Source organism: Crinia signifera, chromosome 6, assembly GCF_055691185.1.
Source record: "Crinia signifera chromosome 6, ASM5569118v1, whole genome shotgun sequence".
Taxonomy (NCBI): Eukaryota; Metazoa; Chordata; class Amphibia; order Anura; family Myobatrachidae; genus Crinia; species Crinia signifera.
The window spans coordinates 193440486-193457688 of NC_139222.1; the positions used below are offsets into that span (position 1 = coordinate 193440486).

The 17203-nt window shown below is 44.3% G+C and overlaps 1 protein-coding gene and 1 long non-coding RNA gene across 2 annotated transcripts in view; one reads left to right on the top strand and one right to left on the bottom strand.

Moving 5' to 3' along the window:
• Positions 1 to 17203, bottom strand: part of LOC146008803 (uncharacterized) — a 39390-nt gene that overhangs the window by 19091 nt on the left and 3096 nt on the right. Inside the window, exon 2 of the long non-coding RNA XR_014444573.1 lies at positions 12216 to 12295. This is a non-coding gene — a long non-coding RNA (uncharacterized LOC146008803). The remainder of the gene's footprint in view (positions 1 to 12215; positions 12296 to 17203) is intronic.
• Positions 15029 to 17203, top strand: part of SCD (stearoyl-CoA desaturase) — a 36753-nt gene continuing 34578 nt past the window's right edge. Inside the window, exon 1 of the mRNA XM_083148488.1 lies at positions 15029 to 15107. The gene's annotated coding sequence lies outside the window, so the exon portion shown is untranslated. The remainder of the gene's footprint in view (positions 15108 to 17203) is intronic.

The following is a 17203-nucleotide window of genomic DNA, read 5'->3' on the forward strand; positions in this document are numbered from 1 at the left end:
CCTGTTTTGAACCCCATAGAACATCTGTGGGACGAACTTGAGCGCAGGTTGCAGTCGCGATCGCCTCGCCCTTCTACACTACTACAGTTGATGGCTGTACTGCAGGAGGAATGGCACAATATCCCACTATGTGTGCTACACGAACTTGTGGAAAGTTTACCAGGTTGAGTAGCTGCTGTTATTTCTGCAAAATGTGGACCTACCCCCTATTGATTGTAAATAAACGCATGGTTTCCGTTGACATGTGGTGTCCAATGACTTTCTTCCATGTAGTGTACCTGCCATGCTCCACAGCGCCTAGGCAGCCATCAGTGGCGCCACTGGTCTTTTACGCAGCCAGGTAGGTAACAGTATGGGCAAAAACAGCACAGTTACAGCAGAGACAGTACAGTTATCACACAGGGGACACAAGGTTACATATGTTAATAAGTTGGGTTGGTGGCATGAGAGGAGATGAAAAGTATGTTTGTTTGGCAGTGTCCAAAGCATTGCAGTAGGAGTGGTACTGTAGATAGTCTTATATGTGAGGAAATCACTCAGATTACGAGATTTACGCCACTGGCGTTCTACTTTACGTGACTGATTTCATAGTTGTCTTGTTACAGTATTTTGGAGTGCCACGTTTGGCATTTAATCCTATGTGGGGTGTAATGGGAAGCTGGAGTAACTTCATCAAGGGCTACTTCAAGAGTCTGGTACAGGTGAGATAAATGTAGAAATTGGTGAGAGCTGATGTTGCAGAGAGGTGGAAATTTGCAGAAAATTAATAAAAATTGGTATTTCTATGAGTTATTATTAATATAATTTTATTAATAAGGCACCACAAGTGTTTCGCAGCGCCGTACAAAGGGTTAGAGTAGGCTTTAATGATTTCAGTGTCAGTGAGCTTGGGGTAATGGAGGAGAGCGAGAGGATAATGAGATTATGATCAGAGAGAAGGAAGACCTCAGTCAGTTTGATTATACCTGTGATTAAGCAGGGCTAGCAATAAAACCTAGACTATTGGTGTGCGTTGAAGACCGCGATTGAGAACCACAGTCAATCCGCAAAAACTGCATTTTTCTAAGGTTTGACTGCAAAATATGCAATGCTGCCTTATGCCCCATTACATAACTGTAAAGAGTAATTGCTATTATTTTTCATTCACCAAGGTTTATTCTAGTTCATACACAAAGGTCAAAGTCGGCTGAGGTTCTAAAAGACAAATTGTATTCAGAATCACCCAGACCTGGCAAGCAGCTATCAGCATGAAGATTGCACTTACTGTGCACGTGAAGAACACATCACTCACTCACTCACAATACAGTATAGTAATGACATGATGACATGATCACAGCATTATGGCCCTGATTCTAGTTTCTTGTGCCCAGCGCATGCACATAATCAGTTATGTGCATGTGCGGGGCTTCTGTGCGAGCGCCCTCGCCAACCTGCACTGTCGCTCGTACGGGGGGGGGGGGGGGCGGGGGAGGTGCCAGTGATGGCACTCCGACATAGGCACGCCCAGCGTTTCATGGGTGTCCCCATACAAACACTGGGAGTTCCCATGTAAATGTGGACATCACGCAGTGTGCCAGGGGCGTGTGGCATGACGTCAGCCACCTGCCCTGTCTTCGGGTCCGGAGCCCACAAAGTCTCCACTGACTTATATTTGTGAGCCCAGGAGAAATCATTCGATGGTTGGCAATGAATGATATCTTCAGCTGCGGGACATGAGGAGATATGGTGGCGATGGGGGGGGGGGGGGGGGGGGGGGGGGGGGGGGGAGGGGGCATTTTCTTATGCGTGTCAGGCTTTCAAAATGGAATTGCATCAACAAATTTTACAAAGTCCACAACAGAGACATCTGCCCATACTACAGTATATACTGTAAGTGTAATCAGTTTTACCATCTCACCCTTGTTTACTTAGCTCTCCCAGTGATTAGCAGGATCTTTTTAAAGCAAAGGCCAGTCTGCAATAAAGAAGTACTTTCTTTTAATGACCTTTTCTACTGGTGTAAGGTAAACATGCCAATGATGTAGAAAGAATTTCACAACATATACTGTATTGCTCCTCAGAAAAATGTTATTTATTGATGTAATTTGTTAACTTGGAGTGCGGGACAGCCTTTCACAGAAATATGGCAGTGTTTGATACATTACTTCCGAATACATTTGTAAGCAAATAAATTCCATGGAAAACAAAGACAAAAAAACTCACCCTAGTGTATCAATTAGGGTGGCCAATTAAGGTGGACCTTCCAATGGTCTAGTGCAGGGATTCCCAAAGTTTTTGAATCACGGCACCCCGAAGCATCAGAAATGTTTTCGCGGCACCCCTAGGCTAAAGGTTTCTTATTGAGAAAGTCAGAAACAAATATTAAGTTAAATAAATTGTATTTCTATCTCATCCTTAGGATCAGTTATGTGGTAATGGAAAGAATCACTTCTGTTTCTCCACAATTTGACTATTATAATGGACATAAAAACTTGAATTGGTCCTAGACCACCAACCCATGGCACCCCTGCAAGTCCCCCAAGGCACCCCAGGGTGCCACGGCACACAGTTTGGGAACCACTGGCCTAGTGTATCAATTAGGGTGGACCTTCCAATCCTGGGATTCTGGGATTAGCTGCGCATATCTAATGCCGGGCAGCATCTGAGCGGGTGCTCAGACGCTGCCCAGGTGTTCCTGATCCCTGGCCTGCAGTCTGGAGCGGGTATGGGCGCATTTTAAGTGTGCAATCTGCAATCTCAGAGGTCATGTTGCCTGCGCAGCCTGCCTGGTGTTGTGATTTTAACTGGAGGGGCTACAGTCCTGTAGCAGGAGCCGCCACTGCCTGTGTCCCATGCATCATATAAACATGAGGGTGCCCACACTACAAAGGGCGGCTCTCATTGGGAGAGTAGTCCTTTGCGAAAAATCTTCCTACATATGGTGTTAATAAATGCTGTTATGCATGTGATGAGACGAGATACTTTGCATTCAAAATGCAGTGCACCAAGATCAGAAAAATCTCTACAAAAATAGATTTATAATATAATTTTTTTTACAATAGCCGAAAATATTACATTAATATTAAGGGCAAATGTACTTAGCTTTGGAGAGTGATAAAATGGAGAGGGATAAACTAATGGAATCCGATTTGCAGAAAAAGGATAAAGTGTCTCACCAAGTACTCACTAGCATCTAGGGTATGTGTTCCCCTAGGGCAGGGGTGGGGAACCTCAGGCAAGGGGGCCGATTGCGGCCCTCATAGCCGGTTTGAGTGGCCCACCCACCAACATGCCACCTTCGCCGGGAGTCAAGTACAGGGGAATTCTCGTGAGAGGTCGGTAGTTCTCGCGAGATTCTTCTTAATCAACAGCAGCTGGAGACTGTCAGTCCTAGTCAGCGGCAGCCGCCGGAGTGTGTTACGGCTGCAGCAGGACAATTTGTAAGAGAAATTTTAACATATGGCCCCCGAAGGATTTTTTCCCCCATACAAATGGCCCTTGGCACAACAAAGGTTCCCCACCCCTGCCCTAGGGTGTTTCTCAGACACCCCAAGAAATAGGAACCAAATTCTGCAAAAGTTGGGGTCATCCACCACCAGCGCTAGATACAATAAAAGTGCTACTTCCCTTCTTGTGTGTAATCAATCTTCTCAAAGGGCCGGTATCACCCACAGCTCCTCCCGCTCATTGGTACATGTAAGAAGAGCATATATTTCTCATAGTGTATACCGTTTAATTTTTCACACACAAAAAGTCATATACAGGGAAAACATATATCAAAACACTGTTACAATAAAACTTGATTCACACACACACAAAAAATCCAATGTTTAAAGTGCCAAGTGCAAATGGAAAGTGCATGAGTCTAGTTACCAGATGGTATGTAAACCGTAGGAAATACAGTTCAAAGTGCGCATGCGTATATTCTCCGAGTCGCCCGGGCACAACCTGGATCAAAACGCTGCTGCTGGTTGCACGTCCCTGCACCAAGGTCCACAGCTCTCGCCTGCCGATGCGTTTCGGACCCTGTATGGGTCCTTTTCCAAGGCATAATCTGTGTGTGTCTCTGTGTCCATTTTATAGCGTCCTTTGATTGCCCAGCTGAGGGCAGTGACGTGACGCGGCCACCGGACGAGATGCTTTGCATTCAAAATGCAATGCACCAAGATCAGAAAAATCTCTACAAAATTAGATTTCTAATATAATTTTTTTTACAATAGCCGATAATTTTACATTAATATTAAGGGCAAATGTACTTAGCTTTGGAGAGTGATAAAATGGAGAGGGATAAACTAATGGAATCCGATTGACTGACATACAAGGTCTAGGTTAACAGTCAATAGGTCGACACCTAAAGGTCGACATGCACAAGGTTGACTTTGAGAAAAGGTTGACACAAGCGAAACATTGACATGCAAAAGGTCAACACATGAAAAGGTCAACATGAGGGATTTTCTTTAAATTTTTTTGATGATTATTGTAATTTTTTTCAACCTTTTTATACTTCATGCCATGTGGTATCCTCCATGTGTACGCCGATTTGGATCTGTAAAGTGTGCCGAGCGCAGCAGTAGCAGAGTGAGGCTCCTGGGCCTAAGCATGGTGAGCAAACTGAGCTATGTGGGGGACTCATTGTCTGTGAGCTATACCACACCCCTACCACTAACCTCCTCACTGTGATTTTTTAAATCACAGATTGAAACATGGTAGTTAGGAGCTGATTGACTGGTACTTTATCTCTCTCCTTTTTATCAATCTCAAAAGCTTAATACAACTCCCTCAGTATAAGTGATCACTGATTATATTAGAATAAAACGTTATTTGTACAAAACTTTAAATGTATTATTTCTATTGATACATTATTCATACATACTTTGTTGGTGGGTGCAGTGCTGTAAAGTCAGGTTTTGTGTCAACTTGAGTCAACTTTGCACGCACAGGCCTCTGCAAAAATGGTCCCTGAACAGCGGTGGCTCTGACCTCTGCGGAGGGGGGGGGGGGGGCGGCTGCAATGCACCCCACCCCCTCCGCTGCCACCGCCGATGTGCTCATGGTCCCTGCTGCTGCCACCGCCAATCCTGGTCCCAGCCACTGGTCTCGGTCCCCGCCAGTACTGCACATGTGCTGACCCCAGCCTCTATGGGCTGCTTTCGCAGCAGTCCCCAGCGGTATATTCAGGGTGCGCAGTAGTATCATCCTTGTATTGCGCATGCGTTGAACCTGGTTTTTATGAGATGCCACTAAGCATGTAGAGGCATCTCGGAGGGAGGGAACACCTCTCAATGGGACTGCCTTAGGTGACTGTCAGGTCAGACTTCCAATAGGAAGTCACTGCTAGTCACAGTGAAGCCAGAGCAGTCTCACAGACTGCGGGGAAGATTCTCTAAGAATCTCCGCCCCCCTTCGCAATTATAATTATCGCATATGTTCTAACATATGCGATAATTATAGCAAAGGACAGCTCTTGCGTTGAGAGCTGTCCTTTGCGGTGCTGGTACCCGGCGGCTCCCCCCTCCCTCACACACCCGGCGCTGCTGCTGCTGCGCCAAGCTCTCCTCCTCCCTGCACCCGGAAGAGGATCAGTGCAGGGAGGAGGTCACAGGTCAAGGCAGCACAGCTCTGTGCTGCCCGGACACAGGTGATGGGGGAGGGGGCGATGCGGGGTGGCAGGGGTCCGTGCGGGGCGGCGGGGGGTCGTTGCGGGGTGGCGGTGGGATGCGGTAGAAGCCCATTGGCTTCTATGGGGCATCGCCAGATTTTTCTGGCGATGCCCCCCGCCGCGGTAACCCGGCGGGGGATGCTTACAGCATCCCAAAATGCGGTAAAAACCCTGATAACGGGTTTTTACCGCATTTCTAGCTTAGGGAATCTCCCCCTGCATCTGGCTTCACTTAGGTAGAGAACAGTGAGGGATTTTACCTGGGAGACTGCAGCCCTGCAGCCCATAGGTAAAAACCGCCACTGCCTAGGACCCAGGGGCCCATATGTGCCGCACACCCTGCATCTATATTATATAAGACATTGATGTTGAGAACATGCAAACTGGTGAGAACAAAGCCTATTTTTGCCTTTTTTATGTCATTTGCATGAAATATGGATATATTTTTTAAACGCATTGAAGTACTGAAGCCAATGAGTACCTTGCTAGATGGTGAAAACCATGGGTATGGATCAGTATGTCACCAGCAAGTTGTGAGACAGTCATTAGGTCGACACCATTAGGTCGACATGCATTTAGGTGGACATGTGTCTAGGTCAACATGCAGGAAGGTCAACATGAGTGTAGGTCAACATGCGTTAGGTCGACAAGGTCATAAGGTCGACAGTGTCATTAGGTCAACAGGGTCAATAGGTCGACATGGGTTAGGTTGACAGTCAAAAGTTCGACATGGGGTTTTTAACAATTTTTTTAACCCGGACGTCGACACAGTCGACATGGACACAGGTTAAAGTGCACCGCGTCACCTCGCATGGCTCGCTGCGCTCGCCATGCTTCGGGCTCGGTGCCTCGCTGTGCTCAACACACTCATTTATTCTCCCACCATGCCCTAGTGGATGGTAGGGCATGAAATACCGCCCCGCCTGTCGGCACATTGGCTCAAATAAGTGGAAAACCCCATGTCGGCCTAATGACCTTGTCGACTTAATGACCCTGTTGACCTAACCCATGTCGACCTAATGCATGTCAAACTAATGGGGTCGACCTAATGACTGTCTAACAACTTGCTGGTGACCCAATGACCGTATCCTAAAAACCATTTGGGAAATACTGTTCCTAAAGCTAGATAAACTGTGCTTTGGCCAACAGGTGGCAGTATAGTCAATATGTTTTTCCATTAGTTAGGATTTTTTTTTTATTTTTTTCCATATAAATATCCCCTGTAATATTCCCTGTGAGAAATGTGCTACATTTACTAAAAGGATTCACCCTATAACCAAATATATAGCTATTGTCTCAAATAAAAAAGTTTTCTGTAAGTAGAAATGATTTTGTATTTTTGTTTTACAAACATACTGCTATGGAAAATAGCAAATTGATTTTATTTTAACCTTATGTTATATTGGTTTAATAAAAATACAGCTCATATAAGGCAAAACTATAAATATAAAATAGAACTTGCTGTGTATAAATGAGTTTCAAAAGATTGTGAAAAAAAAGTGCAAATGTTCCAATACAGAGATGGGTATATAGTATTTGCACTAACTATATTGTTAGGTGTACAGTACCTTCACACTGACTGCGTGATTTACAACTATTGCCAAGTCTGAACTTTAGGTCCTGCATTGCCAGGGCCAGACTAACAATGGGGCTGATGGAGCTACAACTCCAGGCCGCTCTCCACTTAAAATAGGCCCATCATCATGGCAGCAGGATGATGACTGCCCATCAGCTGGCCACACGGTCATTCAAAAATCATAAGTATTAAACTGTATTTGTATTTGCCACACAAAATGATTACATCTCTCCCTTCGGTAATAAACTTTTATTCCCGTTGCAGATTGCCAACAAGGGGGTGGGCTCTGACGACATGTGACATCAGCCTCCCACCCCAAGCAGGCAGCAACACACCTGCGTTCCCAGGGGATGCCCATAAAACACTTGGCGTTCGCTGCCACCCCCTGCCCGCCCTCTCCCCTCTTTGAATCATTCAAGTGCGAAGCTGTTCACTCCTGGGGTTTGCGCATGTGCATATTCGTGCATGCGCAGCCCCTAACATCAGGGAAAGGGACGAATTTGGACCCAACTGAACGTGTCTGAATTGGCCCCCTTAACATGCATGAGGTGATTGTCCAGTTTATTGAAGACTTCAATCTTCATTGGAATGCAGATAATACATCAGAATGATTCCATTCCTCCAAGTAGCCATCTACAGTAGCTGACTGGTTGGCATAATAATCTGAAAGTGTAGGAGCAAATGATAATCAGCCATTAGATTTTTACCATCTAATTTTTCTAGCGAAGGGGGAACCCAACAGAACAATGTAGATGGACACTGGCCGGCAGCGGCAGCCTATATTCATGTCAGCCCAGGCTAACACCCTCTGCCTGGGCTGCCACTATCAGCGGAGGCGGTATGGAAGGATGATCAGAAGCAATCAGCGTCAGTCCTTACTGGCAGCACTTGTCAGCCTGGAATCAGAGCAGGACCTGGGAGGTGGGAAGGCAGTAGCATTCTTATACCCCTTTCACACCAGAAATGCAGAGACCAGGGACATGGAGGGACAATCCCGTGTTTGGCTCCCTTTACACATGCATACTGAACCCGGGATTACCTTGCATTTCTATGAGAATCTCATTAGAAATGGCCTTTAGGGAGGGGAGAAAGGGAGATGCCCCCCAATGTCGGGATCTTCGCAATGTTATGGTATATCTGGGCATCCTTAACAGGTACTGTAATCTAACACCAGATCTCCTCTTACCCTCTAATTGTTAGAAGCTCCCTCACCTCGTCATTTGTCCAAGACATTCTTGGGCTTTAGGTTTGCAAAGGTTAAATAGCACTGCTGGGGTCTATTGTGCCACAGAGCTTGCACGGTGTCTTTCTGCACGCTGTGTGATGCATCTGCTCGTCTTTGGAAATCCACAACAACAGGAAGTTGCCCTGCATACCCAATCAGCATCAGCAGAGGAAACACAGGAAGGAGGGACATGTCCCTGCACCATTCATACCAGCCAATTCCCCCTGGAAGGTCCCGGGAACAATCCTGGTAGCTAGCAGGGTTGAAATCCTGGAGCATTGTTCCCGGGATTTTGGCCCGGGACCCTCTTACAACAGCATTTTGGATGGTGTGAAAGGGGTATATATGGCTGTCCCTGCCAGCATGGGATCGGTGGCGTTGGATTGGGAGCCGGGAAGAGGGTGATTGGTGTTGCTGCCGGAACCAGTACATATTGGTACATGCAGCACATGTCTCTCTGCCTAATACACCAACAGCTATGGGGTAACAGTCTTTCATTAAATGTGGGTTAAATGGATTATGTGTGCACAAGTGTGGGTTCTAATGTTTCCTGCTTTGACTCTTTACTGAAGCTAAGCAGGAAGCTGCAGTGCTAAGATGTATTGACATCTTGGATGCTGAAACGATGGAGTGAAAACTCTGCCCTCCGGTGATCACCACCTAGTGCTAATGCGCTGTCTCTGTACCTGCAGGTGTTGGAACAGTCAGTGGTTCATACATTGCCCCCTGCTATTGGCAGGCTACCCTGTGTAAATAGCAGCACCACTAAAGACCGGTGCACATAGCACACTTCTACTTCATTCATGGGAGAGAAGCGGTAACAGCACAGACAGCAGCCTCATAATGGCCATTTGTACATCATGTATGGGTCATAGGTTGACCACAATTGATTGAAAGGCCATAGGTTGACACATGAAAAAGGTTGACATACCTTGGATCGACATGATCAAAAGGTCAAGGAGCAATAGGTCAACAAGGGAAAGGTCAACATGAAAAAAGGATGACACAAGGTTTTTATGTTTTTGTTGACATATGTCGACATGGGCGCTATATAAGTGTACTGCGTCCCCTTGCTATGCTCAGCACACTATTAGAATTTAACTTTATGACCACGTAAATGGTAAAGTATGAAAAAACATATTTTTGAAAAAAAAATATATGAAAAACTCATGTCGAGCTTTTCCATATCGACCTATTGCTTGTGACGACCCTTTGCTCATATCGACCTAAGGTATGTCGACCTTTTTTATGTTTCTACCTTATTAATGTAGACCTGCCGACCCCATACATGTACATCTAACACTCAGGCTCAAAACGAATTCAGAGATATTTACAAATACTGGGCCTTATTCTAGTTCACTCTTTCTGACCAAATATTCTCAGATGGACAAAACCGTGTGCACTGCAGGGGGGCAGATGTAAAATGTGCAAAGAGAATTAGATTTGGGTGAGTTATTTTGTTTCTGTGCAGGGTAAATACTGGCTGCTTTATTTTTACACTGCAATATAGATCTCTCTTTGAAGTAAAACCCCACCCAAATCTTATTCTCTCTGCACAAGTAACATCTGCCCCACCTGCAGTGCACATGGTTTTGTCCATCTAAGAAGGATTTTGTCAGAAAGAGGGCGGCATTAATGTGCTCGCTAGCGAAACGACTGCAGCTTAGTGAGCCAACCTGAATTAGGCCCAAAGCAATCCTATGACACATCTACGTATGCAGATAAATTGGACTGGTTGGCTGGCGTGTGGGGCAACATTTTAGTTGAACAGACAAGTTGGACGGTTGGAGGAAAGTTGGTTTGATGTATGACCAGCATAAGATACTGCTACTCGATAATGATAACAAGCAGACATGCTTCCGCACCGTCCACCCACTGAGGCAACACACCCCATGTGATGATCACGTGTCCACACCCCCACACCACCCACTCTCTGTGAGGCCACACCCTCATCGGTTCACTGACCCGGGGGGAACCTGGAAAGTTGGCAACTATGGTTTAATGGACTGTTTTTAGGGACACGTTAGAACTTGTAATTTCTTAACATATGAAAAGATAGCGGTTCCCAAAGTGTATGATGCAGACCAGGGGTGGGCCATAGCAGTTACAGGGTTTATTGCCTACCCATGAGGTAGACTCATGCTTGTCTTGCTCAAGTGAATTTCTGTAAATACAATAAAATTGAATTTGCCTTGTCTATTACTTAATGTCAGTCAGAGTTCCTGTGAATTCCCCTAATGGACTGTATAAATGCATGACTCCACCTTTAGCCTCCTCAGGAGGCATGAAAGGTTTCCTCATGACTCTCACCCCATAGCTCGAACTTTGTCATCTTATCTGACAAAATATTGTGTCACCCAGACAAATGCCAAAATCTGTTGCATTATATCACTTGTCACTGATCAACTTAAAACAGAACTTTTAATTTAATATGTTGCAATGTCCACCTTGGCTCATACATAACCATAGAAAAAGCACTATGTGTGAAAGAGTTCAATACTTCAAATACACTTTGCCAATGTAATTTAGGACAGATATTGTGCAATATACAGTAGTGCAGCTCTAATGCTGGGTACACACCAGGACGACTAGGGCCCAATCCCCTCAATCTAGATCAAATTCCGACCAATTGGATGTAGATTGTGTGGTGATTGGGCCCTTTTCTGTCCTGGTGTGGACCGATACCGATCCGATGCGCGGTCCCGCGGGTCGGTCGGTCGTTATTCAGATCCTACCTGCTGCAGGTAGGATCTGAATAACGACCGTACAGCCGGGTGCGGGTCGCTATCGGATCGGACCAGCTCACGGTGCACATCGTGAGCGGGTCGTGCCCCCCCGCGTCACCGTGAGTGGGTCGGACGAGACACTGACGACCCGTTCACGATGTGCATCGTGAGCAGGTCGTCGTGGTGTGTACCCTGCATAACTCAAAGGGGCAATTGAGTCTTGGGAAATTTATACTTAACCATATACTGTAGCAAAATTAAAATGTATTTGACCATTGGAAACTAAGTACAGTATGGTATGCAAATATTTCCACACCATTAATAATTTACTGACTATTAGATGGCAAGCTCTTGCAGGCAGCACAAACCTGATTTTTTTCATGTTAAATTTCTATAGTGTAACCTTGGTTTTTGTTGTTTCTCAGTCAATATGTAGAATTTGTTTTTGCTTTATGAATTAAATGTGTATGTGTGTGCGTGCATGTGTGTGTGTAAATAATGGTCGCACTCACCAATGTAAAAGGATTTTTTTTTCTTACAGGTTCAAAAGCATGTTGTCATGTTTAGATGTTATCCAAGATCTTTATCAAGACAGAAGCATCAGGCCAATAGGTCCATCACCATGGAGCACCATAACACAAATGGTCAGGGAACAAGTCTCTATAGGCATATTAATCAGGGGAAGGATTTCCAACCAATCAACAACTGATCTACCCAAACAAGTATTTAAAACTGTCAAACAATACAGAAATAAGGCATTGTTTATCGCCACTTAACGACCTATGTTATCCCTATAGATATTATAATGCGTTCTACCACCATGGAACGCAAATCCCGAAACCGGAAGTTTGATGTGACCAAAAGTACAACCCCAGAAAGGGATGACTACATGGCTTCCCCAGGGTGGAATGGCTGCTTCCGCTGCCCAGACTACATTACATGAAGGTCAATGTCGGCAGGTTCTACCTTTCTACATCACCATACGGGTAGAGTGATCCGTATACAAATTAGATTGTCATGCATGTCTAAACATGTGATTTACACTCTTACCTGTTTGTGTGGACTAATGTACGTGGGGATGACCACAAGGTGTTTCAAAGAAAGTGGATGGCCAACCATCAGAGCTCGATCTGCAATGGAAACCCACATTTGATGCAATGAAATCACTCTATATCAAGTCTAAAATGCATGATTATCAGTCATATCTCCCCCCCCCCCCCCCCCCCGCCAACTAGAGGTGGTGATAGAGAGCAGTTACTGAGACGACGAGAGGCAAAATGGATTTTTGATCTATGGACCAATGTCCCACGTGGGTAAAATGAATATATTACGTATAATGCATTCCTATAAAGCATTATATAAGGGGGTTTAGCAGAGTCAGTAGGGCGACTGAGCTTTCCATCTACTAATTAAATTTTTTAATCTTTTCCATTTTTTGTTTTTATTTTTTTTGTGGATGATCGACAGTGTTGATTATTCACAATTTTATTAATAAAGTTATTTTATGTAGTGTTTGTATTTTGATATGATGATTGTATTGCTATGGTCCGGGCTGGGTATATATTGATACAAATTGGATTTGTCACTAACCAGGTACTTCCGGCTTCGGGTCCTTAGAGACTGCCCTAATCTTTTCTCAAAAGTTTTATGATTGTTATGTAGGGCAGTGGTTCTCAACCTCGGTCCTCAGGGACCCCCAACGGTGCACGTTTGCCAGGTCACCTCACAGATACACAGGTGCACTAATTACTCGCTGGCACATTTTTTTAAAGATCTCAGGTGGAGCTAATTATTTCACCTGTGATTTTGTGAGGAGACCTGCAAAACATGCACTGTTGGGGGTCCCTGAGGACCGAGGTTGAAAACCACTGATGTAGGGGACTGGTGTCAGATTCTAAATGAATATACTGCACTGTATGAGTTATAATGCTACGTTTATGGCTGGTATTATTGCAATAGTCAATTTATTATAACTTCCGGTTCCAAGATTTGCGTTCCATGGTGGTGGAACTCACTGTACTTCCAGTCAGGCTGTGCAATGCTATATTGATGGCTTGCATTATCTGGACTGGTAATGTATGATATATTCCCATTCTGGGATTTGCGATCTATGGTGGTGAAATGCACAGAAACAAGTTTGAGTTCATTTCTGTATATTTCAGCCTAATTCATTATAATATCCATAATGGACTTACCTAAATAGTTAAGTGGTGGTAAACAATGCCTTATTTCTGTATTGTTATTCTGATGGTATTAAATACTTGTTTGGGTAGATTAATTGTTGATTGGTTGGAAATGATTCCCCTGATTAGTATGTCTATATATACTATGTCCCAGACCATTCGTGTTATAGTGCTCTATGGTGATCGACCTATTGGCCTGATCCTCCTGTCTTGATAAAGATCTTGGAAAAGATCTAAACATTGACAACATGCTTTTGAACCTGTAAGAATAAATCCTTTTCCATTTTACCGGATTGATTAGTGCCCCCATTATTTACATATACACGGTGGATTATTTTCCTGTCGCAGCTGAAACTGAAAATACGGTACTTGTTTCCTATCTGGGCGCCCACGATTTTAATTGCGGGCATCGGGGGTAAAATCGGGGCCATCGCGGCCGATAAAAAATCGGGTGCGATGGGCCAGACGCGATGCCCGCGATTTTCCCATAGAGAACAATGTTAAATGCCTCAATTTACCCGCGATGACCGCGATTTACCATAGGAAACAATGTTAAATGGATCAATTTCCCCAAATTATCATAGGGAACAATGGGAAATGTGGCAAAAACACCCCTGAACATAAAAATGTCCCCCCAAAAGTAGTTGACGCCACCCCGCCATCAACGTGAACCCGAAGCGTGGCGAGCGCAGCGAGCCCGCGAGGGGCGGCGGTACGCGTCCTCCGACCTTTTCATGCCCTACTATCCACTAGGGCGTGGAGTGAGAATAGAATAGTGTGGCGAGCGCAGCGAGCCACCGAGCCCGAAGCGTGGCGAGCCCCGCGAGGGGACGCGGATACCTTCACAGGTAAACGCGTCCCTTCGCGGGCTTGACACCTGGGAAGCCCGCGAGGGGACGCGTATAACTGTGAAGGTATCCGCGTCCCCTCGCGGGGCTCGCTGCGCTCGCCACGCTTCGGGCTCGGTGGCTCGCTGCGCTCGCCACACTATTCTATTCTCACTCCACGCCCTAGTGGATAGTAGGGCATGAAAAGGTCGGAGGACGCGTACCGCCGCCCCTCGCGGGCTCGCTGCGCTCGCCACGCTTCGGGTTCACGTTGATGGCGGGGTGGCGTCAACTACTTTTGGGGGGACATTTTTATGTTCAGGGGTGTTTTTGCCACATTTCCCATTGTTCCCTATGATAATTTGGGGAAATTGATCCATTTAACATTGTTTCCTATGGTAAATCGCGGTCATCGCGGGTCAATTGGGACATTTAACATTGTTCCCTATGTAAAATCGCGGTAATCGCGTCGGTCGCATCGCATGTCATTATAATGACATGCGATGTACCCGCAATGCCCGCGATGGGCGCCCAGATAGGAAACAAGTACCGAAAATACATTGCAGAAGCCATCATTTTGATGGGCTTTTAACTAATAAATAATAGTTATCATGAAACTCTGTTATTTAGCAAATAAAAGGCTATTTTTTATTTCATCAGCTGTGTGATGCAACAGTGTAAATTTTTCATTACATCATTTCTACTCAGTATCTATTTTCATATTTATGATCAAGTTATGACAAGTTCACTGAGATTAGAGCAAAAGTATACAACATTGTGACTTTGGCAGCAGCAGGATGGACATCTAGATAAGCTCACATGTAGATGGGCTCTGGTATATAAAGCCAGAGGTTGTCACTACTTTCTACACTGTGGCTCAGTGGTAGGACTGAGTGTTCTAGACTCCTATCCTCTCTGCTTCTAGATTTCCGGTGAGTAGACAAGAGCTACTGTATGTATCAGTATATTTATTCATTAATAGCACCTACAGTATGTTCTGCTACATTTGCTATTTACTTAATTATTAAATACAATGTTAATCTAAAGAAGCATAGGAATAGTTTCCATATCCATATACAGAATATTGTGATGGACAATTGGAATACAGCATCTGGCAGTCTGACAGCTGCAACTACAAGAATCACAATATTCGGTTTTCTATTTCACTATACACCAATAGCTTAATATAAATACAGTTGGGTCCTGCAAGTTGTTTTCAAGGTAAACTAGAACTGAGAATTACATTTGTAACTTAATTCCAAACTTGCATTGTTTTTCCGGATGAAATTGACATTTCACATGCCCCCTGAGCAGGGAAAATCTTTATTTTAAGGCAAAAATGTCAGTACACGGTGCAAAACCTCTGGTGCAACCCCTCCTAATGAAAATCATGCAAAATTGAGGGGTTTAAGTGGCGTCATTTGGCCAACAAAGACATGTCAGTTTTTATTTGAATTTCTCTAAAAGCTCAATAACAGGTGCTTTATCACAGGGTTTTATATTTAAAACACAGCAAATCATGAATCAAATATATAAATTCACAGAGTGTCAGGGAATTTCTGCTCAACCAAACACCTAGAATAGGATATCTAGTAAATATGATTCTGATCAGCTGGAGTTTATGGTAACATCTAAACTGAGTAACTAACTCTGCGAAGTGCGCTTCGGCTAGCGGTGTGCGAGCAGAGCAGTGCACTGTGTTAATATAGTATTGCATGATTGTTGTTTTACCTTAGCGCCTCTTCTCCGCAGCTCTTCTCAGGGTAGCAGGAGTTAGACTACCTCTATTGCGTTAGTTTTGTCCCTTTTACACAGACGCAAAAACCCAGGGTTTTGCCTCGTTGACCCGGGTTAGCGGCGGTGTAAATGGGGTACCTGGAAAAAACTCTGGGTCCATTTTCCTGGGATTCCAACCCAGGACCTGACCCTGGTGGAACCCGGGGAGGACCTGGGTGATGGAGCAGTGTAAACGGGGATCGACCTGGGGCTGGTTTACACCAATGGGTGAGCCCAACCTCCCAGCCGCAGCGCCAGGAAGTTTGGCTGTGTAGACAGCAGTGGAGCCAGGGAGGAGGTGAATGGATGCCTGTGTGCGGCATCCATTCAATTCACGGAGGGGTATACCGGATACTGGAACGGATCCCAGATTTTGGGGTAAAAGTGGTATTACTCTGTTTAGATTTTACCATATACTCCAGCTGTATATTTAATTCATGATCCGCTGTGTTTTAAATATAAAACCCTGTGATAAGTAAGTAAGCAACTGTTAAGACACACAGAATTTACCATTCATCTACATCTAAAACATATGAATACTGTGGTGGTGCAATACTAGCGCAAAATTGAATTGCATTTGTATGTAGACATATTTATTACAAAAGACTACACACATCTGCAACATGTCAGATGTAGTTTGACATTAATATTGTGTCTAGCAGCTCTCATTTAAAGGTAATATTGTTATAATGTTTGGATGTATGAGATAACAAAGAGACAATATAATGCAAAATTGTTGCTTATGAAATGTATTGATTACACACAACAATCTCTCACCAGACTTCCATTGTAATTACATGAAAAAGCACCTAGAGTGCTTTATAGGATGAACAACATTGCATAGGCTATACCAAAAAGACAACAATATACAGTATGTAGTCATATAGAATAAGATGCTAGAAGGTTCCCAATCGCTATTTAAACATACACATTACACTAAATTGTCTGCTTTGCCACCTTATTTTTGAACACATGATTTTCTTCTATTTCTGTATAGTTTTTGTCTTTTATACTTTGCGGTCTTTATAAAATACTAATAAAAGTTATATTTTAATAATTTTTGGGGTGACATCTTTTCCTATTCCTGTTTTCTCATTCAGAGTCAGATGTACTAAGCTTGAAAAGTGATAAAATGGAGAGCGATAAACAGCCAGCCAATCAGTTTCTGTCACGTCACAAGCTAGATTTTAAAAATGACACTTAGGAGCTGATCAGTTGGTGGTTTATCACTCTCCATTTTATCACTTTTCAG